This window comes from Pinus tabuliformis, chromosome 4_1, assembly GCF_031772625.1.
Source record: "Pinus tabuliformis cultivar Carrire ecotype Pingquan chromosome 4_1, CPIR1, whole genome shotgun sequence".
Classification (NCBI taxonomy): Eukaryota; Viridiplantae; Streptophyta; class Pinopsida; order Pinales; family Pinaceae; genus Pinus; species Pinus tabuliformis.
The window spans coordinates 440,175,720-440,192,685 of NC_142303.1; the positions used below are offsets into that span (position 1 = coordinate 440,175,720).

General features: G+C 37.3%; 1 pseudogene; it reads right to left on the reverse strand.

The window, feature by feature from the left end:
* Nucleotides 1-271: 271 nt before the first annotated feature.
* Nucleotides 272-640, reverse strand: LOC149176217 (ethylene-responsive transcription factor ERF016 pseudogene; annotated as a pseudogene).
* Nucleotides 641-16,966: the final 16,326 nt, after the last annotated feature.

Here is a 16,966-nt window from a genome sequence, read left to right on the forward strand (position 1 = left end):
CTAGAAACCCCATTCGTCTTCGAAGTTCCAGAGCTCTGTATCAACAGAGATGTCGACCTCATCATCCTGCGAAGTTGGTACGAGCTCGAAATCCAGCGCCTAGTCTATGGACGGGATTTTTTCCAAATTAAGGTTCCAATCGGGATGTGATCTCGCAAACAGGGATTGCCAAAATGCTAACTCCTCTGATTTCTGCTGCTCGTCGCTCGACAGCTTAATTTCCGAAGCAGAACATAACCGCGAGGGCTCCTCGTTTCCATTATTGTCGATTTTATGGTGGAGGGAGTTTACTTGAAGGGAGTTCGTTGAAGGCATATTTGGCCGCGACAACACGAATTTGCTGACGAGAAAGAGAAGACGATGAAGGAATCAAGGACACGGACTCGGGGAAGTTGAATTTAGCTTTGGGCCCTCTCAGGCAATACATTGCGGCGTCGAAGGCCCGGGCGGCCTGTTCGGCTGTATAGCAGGAACCCAGATATATCTTGTCTCTCGATTTCGGCATCCGAATTTCGGATACCCACCTCCCCAATGCCCATTCTCGGAGTCGGATTCCTGTAAACTGCCGAGATGTTTGCCCGACATCTTCGTTTGGTAGAGCATGTTCATCGTCACGTTTTCGCGGGGAAGGTTTCTCCATATTTGGAGACGCTGAAGGCAGTTGTGGGGGGAGGAGTGAAACATAATCCTATATATGCAGGACTGTAAGCGGAGAAACTGAAATTGGCCACGTGTTTTTTGTGGGTGAACCATATGTGGCATGTGCACTTTCTGCGGGGAGGAAGCTTGCACAATTAGTCGAAAGGATACAACACATTGAACCGAGGTTAAAAATGTTGTAGTGTAATGATTATGCTTTTTTGGCTCGAATTAATGGAAATTTCGTGTTATTTCTATCATCAAAAATATGATTTAAATATTGTTTCCAAGAAAAATTGAGTTTTTTTTACCCAAATTCTAGTTTTCCAATTCTTCCAATTCCTTAGGTTATAAATTGTTCAGAGAATGACAATTACAAGGTAAAAAGAAAATATAATAAACTAATAATTATTTCACTTCAATCTTTAATATTTTAATATTAATATTTAGTGCCATAGGTTTTTTAGTAATTTATTTAAACAAATATTAATCACTATGCACAAAATCAATTATTAATTTATTATTTTTTTTATTCCATGCATTAATTATCACTTTATTCTCATTAAAAAACAAAATACAAAATGGATCATTGATTTGCATATTCACACACCACAGATTCTCTGGGAGAAAGGAATCCTCAGCGTATGAAATTCTTAGACTGCGGTCATCGTACCAAGGTTACTGCCAGGCCATAACACAGAGCATGGCCCCATTCAGTGAATTCTGACCATACTCACGAACATCACACTGCCAAAATAATCTATGAACAAAAGATTGTTGGCAATTTGAACTGCGATAGAGGCGAGCTCGAGCGTGCAAGCACTTCTTCATAACAAATGCTACTGTAAATTATGTTATGTTAAAATAAGATAATTACTTCTACGTGAGGAGTTAGCGAAAAATAGAGAGTCATTTAATCACTTATTAATCACTTATTATGTTATGTTAAAATAAGATAATTACTTCTACGTGAGGAGTTAGTCAAAAATAGAGAGTCAGTTAACTGAGTGATTGTATGTTTGAGTGTTGAGTCAAGTGAGTTAAGTGATAGACTACTTTGAGTGTGAGATTGCATGTAGTTGCATGTCAATATATTTTAGGCAGTTAGCTAGTTGGAAAAGGTTTAAATACCCTTCACCAGGTTCATTGTAATCATTATGTTTTGTGTGATCAATAGAAGAGCAGTAGCTCATGTTTCATGTGTGAATTGTGTTTTGTCTTCTCTGCCTTTCCAACAAATTGGTATCAGAGCAAGATTTAACCAATTAAATTACAAACTCTGATAAAAAAAGAGTATCCGTTGTAGCCACAGTCTGCAGAGTCCTACCTTGTGAAGAGTATCAAAAGTTTTTGAGCATCATAGCCACCGCTATGAGCAATAGAGTTGTGTTCTGTAAGTCACCTTACAAAACCACAACAGAGCCAAAGAGGTAAAGAGCCTGCGGCCATAGCTTGCAATGCCAAAGTGTGTAAAGAGAAGTCACAAAAAAAATTCTGCCCCGGCGTCCACAACTGTCATCAGTGCTCTGAGAATTGATAAGGCCTCGATAGTTGTGATGGACTCCAAGAAAAGTCAACACAACAAAATAAGCATGCTCTTTTCGAAAAGTAAAAAATAAGATATACGTGAAAACTAAGTTTGAGATTTATTGCATGGATAAAGGGCTTTTATTAAAAGGGCTGAGAGGGAACAATGGAAGAAAGACAAGAAGAATAATGCACATGCGTTGCAGCTTATTCAATAGGGAAGTGGAACTAGCAGTGTTCTAGAAGATCATGACCATGTCTTCAGCAAAAGTAGCATGGGATACTTTGACGACAAAATATAAAGGTATGGCAAAAGTCAATATTGTTAAGTTGCAGAATACTAGGAGAGATTTTGAAAGTCTGCAGATGAAGGAGATAGAGGACATCAATTCATTCATGAATCGGGTCATAACTGTTGTAAATCAGTTAAATATTTATGGTGAAGATATAAAAGATCAAAGAGTGGTTGAGTCCTCCGATCTTTGTCTACCAAATTTGATGTTGTGGTAGTAGCCATAGAAGAAGCCAAGGATTTGGCATCATTGACAGTTGATGAGCTTATGGGATCACTTGTATCACATGAGGCAAGAATAGACAGAAATAAGGATTCCACTTTAGAGACCGCTTTCAAAAGTCATGTTTCTATTTCAAGAGACAGAGGTCGAGGCAGAAGTAGAACGAGAGGCAGAGGACGAAGCGGAAGATATGGTGGTTAGAGAGATGACTGAGAAGATCATGAACATGCAAATGGAAGCAACTACAAAAGCTTCAACAATAATCAAAGAGTTGACAAGTCAAAGGTGAGATGTTATTACTGTAATAAATTTGGTCATTTTTCTCGTGATTGTGGGAAGAAAATAGCTGATCAAGGGAACTAGAGAGCTTATGTCACTACAGAGATTACTAACTCTATGTTCCTAGCTTGCCATACCATGCATGAACCCTCTGCTAGTGTGTGGTTGTTAGACAGTGGTTGCAGTAACCACATGACAAGCAACTAGGATTTGGTTGCAAATTTCGATCAATTTGTGAAAATAGAGGTAAAGTTGGGGACTGACAAGACTGTGGAAGTAGATGGAAAAGAAGTGGTTAACATTCTAACCAAGTAGGGGGAGTCAAAGACAATCCTAGAGGTATATTATGTTCCTAGTCTCAAACATAATTTGTTAAGTGTTGGTCAATTGAGACAGAAAGGATACAAAGTTACCTTTCAAGGTCAATAAGTTGTTATATATAACAAGCCCCCAAGCAAGTCGTTGATAGCAAAGGTGTAGATGACGACGAACAGACTCTTTCCTCTCATTTTGAATTATAGTGGTCGGTGAGTTCTTTTACAGTTGCATGTTCTGATAATTATTGGTTATGGCACTTTCAATTTGGACACTTGCACTTTTCTAGTTTAAGATTGTTGCAATAGAAATAGATGGTCAGAGGATTACCTCCCATCAAAGAGCCTGCTAGTACTCGTGAGTGTTGCATCTTGGAAAAACAACACCGTGAAAGTTTTTTAAAGGGAGTTGTATACAAAGCAAAGCAACCTCTTAAGCTAGTGCATATAGACTTGTGTGGACATATGAGGACACAGTCGATTGGTGGAAGCTGCTACTTCTTCACTTTCATTGATAACCACAGCAGAAACACTTGGGTTTACTTTTTGAAGCAGAAGTCTGAAGCTTTTGCAAAGTTCAAAGAATTCAAAGCCTTAGTAGAGAACCAAAGTGATCGATAGATCAAGGTATTGAGGTCAGATCATGGTGGAGAATATGACTCAAAGGCATTCCATGATTACTACAAACAACATGGGATCAAAAGATAGTTTACAACCAGGTACACACCGCAGTAGAATGGTGTAGCAGAGAGAAAAAACAGGACAATTATGAACATGGTAAGAAGCATGTTGAAAGGCAGAAACTTCTCTAATGAGTATTGGGAAGAAGCAGTTGCATGTGCTATTTATGTGATCAACAGATCTCCTACAAAGAGTGTGATGAACAGAGTACCAGAACAAGCATGGTCAAGTATGTATTGCAGCGTATCTCATCTCAGAGTATTTGGATGTGTAGCTTATGCACATGTGCCTAAGGAGCAAAGAGGCAAATTGGATGATAAAAGTGAAAAATGCATATTCATTGGTTATAGTGAGCAATCAAAAGCTTACAAATTGTATAACCCTGTCTCAAAGAAGACCATAATTAGCAGAGATGTTGTGTTCAAGGAACAAGAGTCATGGAATGGAACTGTAGACAAAATAGTTGATGCACAAGTGCCACTAATGGAAGAAGATGATGTAGCAGAAAAGGAGCAGTAAGAATCACAGGTGAAGACACCAAATAGAGACACACCAACAAGGACTCCAAGATTTTCAAAGAAGCATGGATCCTCAAGCAGATCAACAGATCAAGATTCTCCCAGCAATCAATCAGGTGATGAATCAAGCAATGGTAAGAGAAAGATGAGAAATTTGAAAGATATTTATGATGATTTGGATGTTAGTTCAAATTTTGCATTGTTTTCATTCCAACCTTCTTCGTTTGAAGAAGCAATCAAAGATGAAAATTGGGTGCAAGCGATGGATGAAGAAATTGAAGCTTTTGAAAAGAATAACACATGGGATTTGGTTAATTTACCAAAAGGACAAAAATCTCATTGGTGTGAAGTGAGTGTACAAGACAAAGTTGAATGAGAAAGGTGAAATTGACAAATTTAAAGAGAGACTTGTAGCAAAAGGATTCTCGCAGCAACTAGGAATAGACTTTCGAGAAAAGTTTGCTCCGGTAGCCAGATTGGATACTGTAAGAGCAGTTCTAGCCACAACAGCACAGAACAAGTGGAAAGTATATCATATGGATGTGAAATCAGCCTTCTTGAATGGAATTCTATAAGAAGAAATTTATGTGCAGCAACCTCCAGGATATGAAGTTGAAAGTAACGAAGAAAAAGTTTGCAGGTTGAAGAAAGCACTCTATGGACTGAAGCAAGCACCTAGAGCTTGGTAGAGTAGAATTCACAGTTACATGATCAAGAATGAATTTTGCAGAAGCAACATTGAGCCTACCTTATACACAAAGGTAAATGAGCATGGACAGATCTTGATTGTTTGCTTATATGTTGATGACATGATTTTTACAGATGATTTTGACATAGATGAGTTTAAAGCAGCCATGATGAAAGAATTTGAGATGACAGATCTTGGTCTCATGAAATATTTTCTTGGCATAGAAGTTGAGCAATCTGAAAAAAGAATTTTTATCTGTCAAAATAAATATTCCAAAGATTTGTTGAAAAGATTCAGGATGGAAAATTTCAAACCTGTCCCTACACCAGTTGCAACAGGTACAAAGTTAAGCAAGGATGATGAAGGATCAGAGGTCAATCCAACTTCATTTAAAAGATTGGTTGGTAGCCTCATGTATCACACAGCTACAAGACCAGATATCATGCAAGGAGTGAGTTTGATTTCCAGATTTATGGAGGCTCCAAAAGACACACATTGGAGTGCAGGAAAACAAATTTTGAGATACATAGCAGGAACTAGAGATTGTGGCATAATGTATGCAAGCACAGAAAATAAAGAATTGATTGGATAAACAGATAATGATTGCAGGGAGTTTGGATGATAGGAAGAGCACTTTTGGTTTTGTGGTCCACCTCAGTTCAGGGGTGATTTCAAGGGCATCTAAGAAGAATCCCATTGTGACACTTCTGTCAGCAGAAGCAGAATATGTAGCAACAACATCAGCGGCATGTCAAGCAGTGTGGTTAAGAATAGTACTTGATGGACTCAAGCAGAAACAACAAGGATCAACAACAATATATTGTGACAACACCTCAACGATTGCACTATCCAAGAATAGTGTGTTTCATCAGAAGAGCAAGCATATTGATACTAGATATCACTTTATTAGAGAACTTATGAGCAATTGGTTGATATATTTACTAAGTCATTAGCACAAGATGTGTTTAACTTTCATAGAAGAAACTTGGGTGTTGTAAGCCTAGTTGAGACAAAGACCAGCAAGCATGTTTGAGTTGTCATGAGTCATGTTTTAGTTTACCAGTCGTAATTAAGGAGCAGTGTTAAAATAAGATAATTACTCCTGCATGAGGAGTTAGCTAAAAATAGAGAGTCGGTTAACTGAGTGATTGCATGATTGAGTGTTTGAATGTTGAGTCAAGTGAGTTAAGTGATAGACTACTTTGAGTGTGAGATTGCATGTAGTTGCATGTCAAGATATTTTAAGCAGTTAGCTAGTTGGAAAAAGTTTAAATACTCTTCACTAGATTCATTATAATCATTATGTTTTGTGTGATCAATAGAAGAGCAACAGCTCATGTTTTATGTGTGAATTGTGTTTTGTCTTCTCTGCCTTTCCAACATGTTAACGTCAACCACTTCATAGCAAAATAACCAACGCCACTGCAAAGTGTGTTGACGCCATTACACCGTACAAGTCCGTTGTGGACAGCTTGTGGCGTGTAAATACCATATACAACAGAATAATAGTAATGTGGATGTTGGTGTACATGCACTTAGACTAGCTGTGTTGGTGTACATGCACCTAGATTAGCTCCAGTTAACTTATTGCTTGCATGTGGCACATGTACACATTAACATAAGATAAAGCACACTTAGCTTTAGTTAGCTTTAGTTATTGCATGTACAACTAAGCTTAACTTAGTTGCTTTTATGTATTTATTCTAAAACTAATATTGTAGAATCAATTTCATTCTTTTCTCAATTCTTGCTCGCTTCCTTCCTTCTCTTGCAAGCTTGTTTATTGTTTTGTAGATCTAGATCTGTGTATCTCAAAAATCTTACATGGTATCAGAGCACAGGGATTTGTAAATCAGTGCACAAGCAATTTTATTTGCAGGTTCAGAAGATTGAAGCAACAACAAAGAATGGAGTCTAAATTGGAGTTTCCACAATCGGCAATTCTCACTCCATATAATTATTTCGAATGGAAGCCAAAGATTCAACTTCATCTCAGAAGTAGAGGCTTATTTTGAATAACCATGGAAACGGAAGTTGAACCAACATCGACAATGGAGAAAACAAGATATTTCAATCGCATGGACGAGGCCTTCGGCATCCTATGTTTATCTATTTCTCCAGCACTTCTATTTCATGTTGAATCATGTTCAACTCCAAATGAAGTATGGAAAAAATTGGAAGGATTGTTTGGAAAACAGGATGAAATGCAAGGTCACATTCTCGAAAATGAGTTAAACTCATTAGATCCGAGAAACTTTGAGAACATTCAAGATTTTTTCACAAGGTATAAAGCCTTGTTGGTTCAGCTGAAAGGATGCGGGATCGACAAATCCAAGCAAGAAAATTAGTTGATTCTTTCCATTTTATCAAAACTTGGTCCAGAGTATGCAGTATTCGTCTCTACATTCCACACAGTCAGATCTGCAACTGGTGAAGATTGGAAGATGCCCTCACTGGATTCTTTTATTCAGTCTTTGATGCATGAGCAAGATAAGCTCATCAAAATGGGCACACTTAAAAATTCCAAATCGCATGCACTTACTGTGCATTCAAAAGGAAAGGCAAATTCCAAAGACCATCAGAAAGGAAAAGGGAAGAAGGATCCTGATCCAAGAAAGGGAGGACATCCCAAACCCCCTGATGGATCATCTGGCTCAAAGGAAAGGAAAGGAACGAAAGGGCAATCAATGTGCAATTATTGCCACCGTGGTTTTCATCCTGAATCTACATGCATGAAGAAGACTATAGATCTTATGGCGCAGACACTCCAGCAACACAATCTTGGAGACCACATTCCTGAGAATGCTAAGAAGAAGTCTGGAGAAAAAGCACCAGATCCAAGAGGTAACGGGCATGCTTTGATTGCTCTTCATTCTGCACCACAAGAATGGATCATCGATTCAGGAGCTTCACATCATATGGCTTCTTCAAAGGAATAATTTTCTTCTCTACATGCATACTCAGGTCCTCCCATTCTCATGGGGGATAATTATGCAGTTGCAGCAACTGGACAAGGAAGAGTGCAATTCGAAGATGGAAGTTTTGAAAATGTCTTGCATATTCCAAGGCTTTCTGTGAATCTTCTCTCAGTGTATCAGATGACACACATAGGCAGCGGAAGGAAAGTGGAATTTACCCCAGATTCCGTGAGCATTTATGACATGCAAACCAATTTGAAGATTGCATCTGGCAAGGTAAATGATCAATCTCGTCTGTATACATTTTCTGATTGTGTTCCTCAATCAGATTCTATTTTGCTACTTACGCATGCAAATGAAGAAAGTAGGATTTGGCACGAGAGATTTGGGCACTTGAATTTCAGATATATGCAACAGCTTAGTAAGCAAGGGATGGTCAAAGGATTGCCAACCATTGAATTTTCAGATGGTGTTTGTAATGGATGTGCTCTTGGAAAGCATCCACAAGAAAAATTCGAGAAGGGGCATGAATGGAGAGCCTCTTCACCTTTGGAACCTGTACACAGTGATCTCATGGGTCCATTTCCGGTGCTTTCAATGAGCAAAGAAAGATATGTGTTGTCATTTATAGATGATTACACAAGATTCACTTGGGCTTCTTGAAACTCAAGTCTGAAGTTTTTCAACATATAAAGATTTTCAAAGCGCATGCGGAAAATCAGTCTGGAAAACGCATCAAAATACTCCGCACAGATAATGGGACGGAATATGTCAACAAAGATATCAAGAATCTTTGTGATGAAGCAGGCATACAGTTGCAGCATACAGTTCCTTACACTCCACAGCAAAATGGCGTGGCTGAAAGGAAAAATCGATCTTTGAAAGAGATGGCTAATTGCATGTTGCATGCAAGATCTCTTCCGTTGAAATTGTGGGCCGAAGTTATTAATTGTGCCTCATACATCCAGAATAGATCTCCTCATAAGTCTGTTACTGGAAAAACACCTTTTGAGGCTTGGACTGGCATGAAACCTGAAGTTAGTCATTTCCGCATTTTTGGATCTCGAGCATGGGCCCGCATTCCTCCAGAGAAGAGAAAGGCTTTGGAGCCTCAAAGCAAAGCATGTATGTTTGTTGGATATTCTGATGAAGTCAAAGGGTACAGATTGCTTGATATCCACACTGAAGAGCTCTTTATTGAAAGGAGTGTAAAGTTTGACGAAGATATTTCGCATGCACCAGTAGATGAACTTGTTACCAAATTTTCATCACCACTCATTGATGAGTATGCAGATGAAACTTCAGACCAGCATTCTGATGAAGATGAGTCTTTTCCTGTGACCCCTGTTAGACCACCAGTTGTTGAACATCGAGATCATACTTCTGCATGTAGTTCGGAAGATTCTCGACCACCTTCAACACAAAAATGGCGCAGCATGAGTGATATCCTTGATGATCATGCCTCTATCCCTCTGATTGAGGAAGATCTGCAAGCACTCTTAGCTATGGAGCCATCCATGCCCATGCATGATTATATGATGCATGGATCTGATCCACAAACTTATGCAGAAGCAAATGGGCATCCTGAATGGGAAGCCGCCATGGATGAGGAATATAACTCTCTCATTGAGAACCAGACTTGGGATTTGGTTCCGCTACCTTCAAATCACAAACTTGTGAGATGCAAGTGGGTTTACCGGACCAAGAAAGCATCAAATGGCCAAGTTAGTCGATATAAGGCACGATTGGTAGCAAAAGGTTTTCAGCAAGTACATGGTGTTGACTATGATGAGACTTTTGCTCTAGTGGCAAAAATGGATTCCATTCAGCTAGCTCTCTCCATTGCAGCAGCAAGAGGATGGGAGGTGCATCATATGGATGTGAAGAATGCCTTTCTTCATGGTGATCTCGAGGAGGAAATCTACATGGAGCAGCCACCGGGATACATGCAGAATTCATCTCTGGTATGCAAACTAAAGAAGTCTCTCTATGGCCTCAAGCAGGCACCTAGAGCATGGTATGCAAAGATGGATTCTTATTTGTTATCTCAAAATTTTGTAAGCTGCAAATTTGATTCCAATGTTTATTTTCTGAAGAAAATTGACTCCTTGTTGATCATAGTACTCTACGTAGATGATCTTTTGATAACGGGTAGTTCAGCTTCTGTCATTACTAACATCAAAACTGCATTGCATAAGCGGTTTTCTATGACAGACATGGGCTTGCTAAATTTCTTCCTTGGACTAGAGATCCATCAGCGTGATTCTGGCATTACTATTTCTCAACCAAAATATGCCAGAGATCTTTTGGCACAATTTCACATGAGTGACTGCAAGCCAGCAGCCACACCTTTCTTATCAGGGATAAAGCTTGAGAATGGCAAAGACACACCATTGGTTGATTACACATTGTATCGCCAGCTTGTGGGAAGTCTTCTTTATCTCACTCACTCCCGTCCTGATCTCTCCTATGCTGTCGGAGCAGTTTCCAGATACATGCAGGAGCCACATGAGTTACACTGGAATGCTACAAAGCGCATCCTTCGATATGTCCAGGGGACAATCACCTATGGGATTCATTATGCAGCCAATTGTTCTTCGAATGTCATCGGGTTCACAGATTCAGACTGGGCTGGCGACACCATTGATCGCAAGTCTACTTCTGGTTATGTACTTAGTTTGGGATCCGGCCCAATTTGTTGGTCAAGTAAGAAGCAAGCTGCCATTGCTTTATCATCAGCAAAGGCCGAGTATAGAGGAGCAGTCAATGCCACTATTCAGGCAATTTGGCTACAACATTTCCTATCTGAGCTTGGGATTAGTGTCCATCATCCAACTGTCATCTGGTGCGTAATCAAAGTACGTTAAAGTTTTGCAGAGATCCAATACAGCGGCAGCGTACCAAACACATCGAGATCCACATGAACTTCATTAGAGAACTCATTCATGATGGGATCATCGATCTTCAGTAATGTCCTAGTTCCGAGCAGATTGCTGACATCTTCACCAAGACTTTCACTGAGCAGAAGTTTCGATTCCTGCGAGATCATCTCGGGGTGAAGGACACGACTGCCTAGCAGTTGTCTTCTCTCTACTTTTGCATTATATTTTGAGGGGGGGTTTTCTTCCCACTAGGTTTTCCCTCTTTCTTCCTTTTTATGCATTGTATATGGGTACCTAAAATGGCCGTGTTGCCGAGGCTCATTCATTTTGCATCACACTCACCTAAGTTATGCTTAAGGAGGGGTGCTGGTGTACATGCACTTAGACTAGCTGTGTTGGTGTACATGCACCTAGATTAGCTCCAGTTAACTTATTGCTTGCATGTGGCACATGTACACATTAACATAAGATAAAGCACACTTAGCTTTAGTTAGCTTTAGTTATTGCATGTACAACTAAGCTTAACTTAGTTGCTTTTATGTATTTATTCTAAAACTAATATTGTAGAATCAATTTCATTCTTTTCTCAATTCTTGCTCGCTTCATTCCTTCTCTTGCAAGCTTGTTTATTGTTTTGCAGATCTAGATCTGTGTATCTCAAAAATCTTACAGTGGAGAGAGACCATTGATTCTAAAATTTTTTCTACAGATCGAAACAACTCTCCAGAATGTTCGATAGCGTTGCAGTGTGAGAAAACTCCGAAAAGTGACCAGACCTAGCGTCAAGCTAGCCATATCGGGAGGCAAAAATAAAATCAGAGAGTTTTAAATTGGTTTTATTAAACTATATGTCACTGATTTCTTAGATAACTGTTTGTTGTTTGTTAAGAAAACTAGATTCGTATTAAAATAATCAATTTTTTTTTTTCGAAGTGTAAATTTTTTAATTATTCAATCTTATGTGATACGTCAAGCTTGTATTAAATGATAAAAAGAACATTTAAAAAAGGTTGATTTAAGTTTTAAGATGACTTTATGCAATTTTGTTTTTATATATATATAGTTGTTTGATTATTCTTTTGAATTAAATAAATATGCACATAACTAATTATTTATTAATTGAAAAGTCGTATAAATTAAAAATATTAATAGCTATAAAAACACGTCCTCCATCATATATTGGGTCAAAACATTGGTTTAGCTATACATTTATATTTTGAAGATTTTAAAACCATAAAAAATAATTTAGTTATAATTTTATTTTAAATTACTATTATTTAAAAATAAATAATATATTATTTAAATATGTGTAAATTAAGCAGAGATTATTAACTTGTAAAGAGGTTTTATTACAATACCATGGGCCTAACACTATGACTTATGAATAGCACATGCCCAAAAATACCACAACTCATTTCATGGTCAAATTTTTTAAATATATTTTATTTTAATTTAGTTTTATGACATTTTTTTAAGCTCAGAGATACATTCAACATCTTAGTATGAGGCAATGTGTGATTTGGTAACATTGTCAGTCTGTATGATGTGTAACACTCAGTCCGTCATCAAAGTTCAAATTTTGCTCATGTCGGCCAAAATTATATATAATAAAAAAATAAATAACTATACAAAACATTTAAATAATGTACACTCATAAAAAATTTTCTAGTGAAGAAATTGGATCGTCATGAAAGTTGAAATTTTTCTCATGTTGGCCGAAATTAAATAATAAAAAAATAAATAACTATACAAAACATTTAAATAATGTACAATCATAAAAAAAAATTGGAAGTAAAGAAATTGAATCCCTCTCGGCTTATGTTAGATCCATATTTAAGATGGATCTATGTTGGTTGGCATAAAAAATGTGGTAAAAATATTTCATGGTCACTCTAAGCTATAAATAAAATATTTCACCGTAATGTAAATGTATATAAAGACAAAAAGTGTATATGTGTGTGTGTGTGAGAACCAAAATAAAATATTTCAAAGAAAAGACAATTAAAGGGAAACAATCTCAATTATTTATGTATAAAACTAATAAATGCTAGATGTATATCTTTTTTTCGTAAGATGAACATTGGTGAGGCTACAATAACTTGAAGCAACCCAACACTATTTATCCAAGACTCTATGAACAAAATCTCTATGTGTAATTCATTTAAATATTAATATAAAAATCAATATGTAACATTTAAAAAATATAAGTAATGATTAAAAAATTCAATGTGGATCATACATAAAATATTACAACGGAATATCTATCTATCTATATATATATATATATATATATATATATATATATATATATATATATATATATATATATATATATATATATATATAGTAATTAAAAATAATAATACCCTATAGATAAAATATTTCAAGTAGTCTCACTATTCTATATTTTGACTCTTTTTCACATTTATTTTTGAGAACAATTTTTTTAGGAAATCTAATAATGAAAGTTTAAGTTCTGTAGTGTATCTAATTCAAGTGGTCAAAATATTAAACACGTTGTTTTAAAAATGTTGATATATTAGGTATTATGTGTTCCCACAAATTACACATTCCACACTCTTCTTCTTATTTTAACTATTAAGGTGAATATCTAGTGCCTAAATGTTTGATGGTTTCCCCCTGCTAAATTGACCTTGAAGACTTTATTTATCACGTCGTACAAGAAAGAAATTTATAACAATGAATATTGAGTCCATATTTTTTCATTCTCATCATCTACTTTATTGATGGAATAATAATAAATCTCACAGTGTTACAGGTTTATGCTAACCCAAGCCTCACATTCAACAACATGTCTCTTTCCCAGCCTATCATTTCCAACCTACACTCAACTATTCCAATGAGAAGAAAAATCATTGTATGTCTCAATGTAAGACCATATGAACATCAAAATAACCTATAGTCGTTTGAATCATGTGAGTCTCCATGAATATCATGTCAATTCTCAAAATGCTTGTACGAATTTCTTCCATGGTATCTAAATAGGTTGTAACATCCTAAGCATTAACCATGAGAAAAACTATTTACAATCTAAATAAAAAACCACCATGATGCTAAAATGATTTTGGATCTCAACTATATAGTAACACTGATATTTTGCCTTATTAAAATACCACACAACATCTCATAGCATTGACTGTATTGTATGGGTTCAATGCATTTTCTACAAAATTTGTTAAATCACACTTAGCTATCCATTGACCCAGAAGCATCGAAAGTGCCAAAAACTGAAGTCCAATGGACATCCTATGATCCAAACATGTTCGCAGGTGTTCCAAGTGATCATAGAGCTACATTGCCTAAAGATACCATGAGATGACATCATGAAGTGCCTTCAACTCCATGTCAGTTATCAATAGGAATCTATATGATGTTATGATTGAAAGAGGCCACTTATAGAAGCGCTACTTGTGATCCAAAACAATATTTGTAGAAATCATATGGTTAGAGAAGGACATGGAGCATTGAATCCAACACATTGGTACTTCTCATGCAACATCACCCAATTTAACTCTTCATGTGCTAGATATTCAAACTGAATTTGATGCACTCCCTTTTCTAAATCTCCTACTGTTGTTTCGATAATGATGAAGCCAACTACAATTGAAAAACCGTTTCTAGTACCAAATCAGAAAAACAAAGGAAACACAAAAATTATTGAACTATATCCTTAATACGTTTTATTAATAGAATCCCATACACTTAACATGTCATAATAGAGTCCCACTTTATAGATATGTGATCAATGGACTACATAATAACAACAACCTATGTTGGAAAATGTAATTCCACTTGTCTCAGTTGTGACTTTCTATGTAAAGAGTTTGTTCCTATTCTATAGGAGTGGTTTCCCTAGTTTGGTGTGTGGTTGATATATTCTCTCAACCAACTGATTGTGTGTCCAAGATATTTTCCCTATCTTGTGACAACACTTCCTGTATATATGTAATATCATATTTAATTAACGGAATATAGATTTCCTTTATGGAAATTTAACATGGTATCAGAGCCCCTAAGGGCCCAGACCCTCCTAGGCTTGGCCTGTCCTGGGATGGGGGAAATAAGTAGAGCGAAAGGTTGTGAATGTTTGTCCATTATTCAATTGTTTTGCTGATTACTTTTTACACAATATTTGCATCAGGAGGAGTAGCATTTGTATCTGCTGCTCATGGATTGTAACAGCAGCATGAAGGTGGCGTTGGTAACTAGTGGATTGAGTTGGAGTTGCGACATTTTGGATCTGTGACTGAGATCCACCAGATCCTCAGTTGTCAAGGCAGCATGAGGAGGGTGGAGTTTACTTAGGTGGATTGACCTGATCTGAGGTAGGGGTATAATCTATCAATTGCAGTGGAAGCCAAGTAGTGGATCATGAATTGCTGTATAATTGTGGTGTGCAGCAGATCGCCCTCATGTCATAAGAGTGGTGATATGTTGATCTCATAGTTAACCAATTTTTTACTGGTGAACCATTTCACTTCCCTTTCATTTATAGAATTCAATGATTTTGAAACATTGATTTCGGCACATAAATTTATGATGTTGTGAATAGGGATGCATCTGGATTTGGTTTCGTATACAACTCAACTTTTGAGACCTCCAAATACCCGGATGAGATGTTCTTGTCATTTTATAGCGAAAGTGTGGAAGGTCACAGCAAAAAACATGGGAAGTCAAGGTCGAGGTCAAGTTGTCGTCTCTATAGAGGCACCGTTTCGTGGATGCAGGTCTGAATTGTGTGGCTACTATTGGTGTGGAGTGTATTTATTTTTACTGAGGTATCCCCACCATGGATTCAAGGTGATGCCATTTTTTATTGACTGCCCCATGGCCACAGTAGAAGCATTGATCTAATTAGAATGGAGTAGCAGGATGTTGTATCCGCTCATGGAGCAACATGAGTTTTTTTTTTGCACAATTCATGGTTGTATCTGCTCCACCAGTCATGGTTGCTCAGATGCCTCTGTCGTCTAGATGGGTGAAGCATCTTCACATGAAGTCAGGAGAAGTTTATTTCCACAATTGCATCATTCCCACAAAGGACGCCAAGAATGCGAAAGAGCATCATGTACATGACCTGAACTTTCCTCTGCAACTATCTTTGTTGTTTACTGCTTCTAATGATAAAAACCGAGCAGGCTTAGAGGCCAAGGCAAATAAATCAACCAGTGTGGAAGCCTGCAAATCGCAGTTGCTAACCAAAATTATAGCAGATCGCTCATGGAACGGTGGTATCAGGGGATGTACGGGAGCTCGTGGAGCTCTTGAGAGGCTTCCAGCTTCCAGTGTTTGGGATCGGCTTGGTGGAAAGTTTATTGGCACAACTATTCATTTCAGGTTTTGGGTTATTGAACACAACCAAGAGTTCGTTGATGCAGTGCATTTTTTAAGATCAAGAGAATATCTATTACTGGGTGTGGTTCCATTATAGAGTGATTAGTTTTCGCTGTGATCGGTCAAGAGATACGAGTTATGTTAAAAAGAACCAGTGGATCATCGATTGGTGTGGGGACTAGTGCTTAGATGGAGTTCTACGAAGCCGTGAACGAATCTGTGTGATTGTCTGTAGTATTGCTGAAGTAGAAGAACAGTGCAGATGTTAGAATGTGGGACCCCTTCCTTACATGGCAATGGAGTGCTTTTATTTGTTGTGAAAAACATTCCATTCTGCGAGAAGACTTCTTCAACTATGCCATGATGGTATAAAACTATACATGATTTTGGACGGTGAAGCAATTTCCTGTATATTCCATGCTTTGACCGAAGAACTAGTTCATATTCTAGATGGCATACCATATGATTTATTAGAGATTTAAGATGAAGTCAGAGAGCAATCACATGGTGCCTTGACTCAAAATTATATTTTGTCAAGATGCATGTATTTTAGGTAAAAATTTCGTTCATGTAAATCTGGTTAAAAGAATTGGATGTTGTATTGTTGTGACATTTAGTCTGGCCAACTATTGTCACCAGTTTATGTCTAT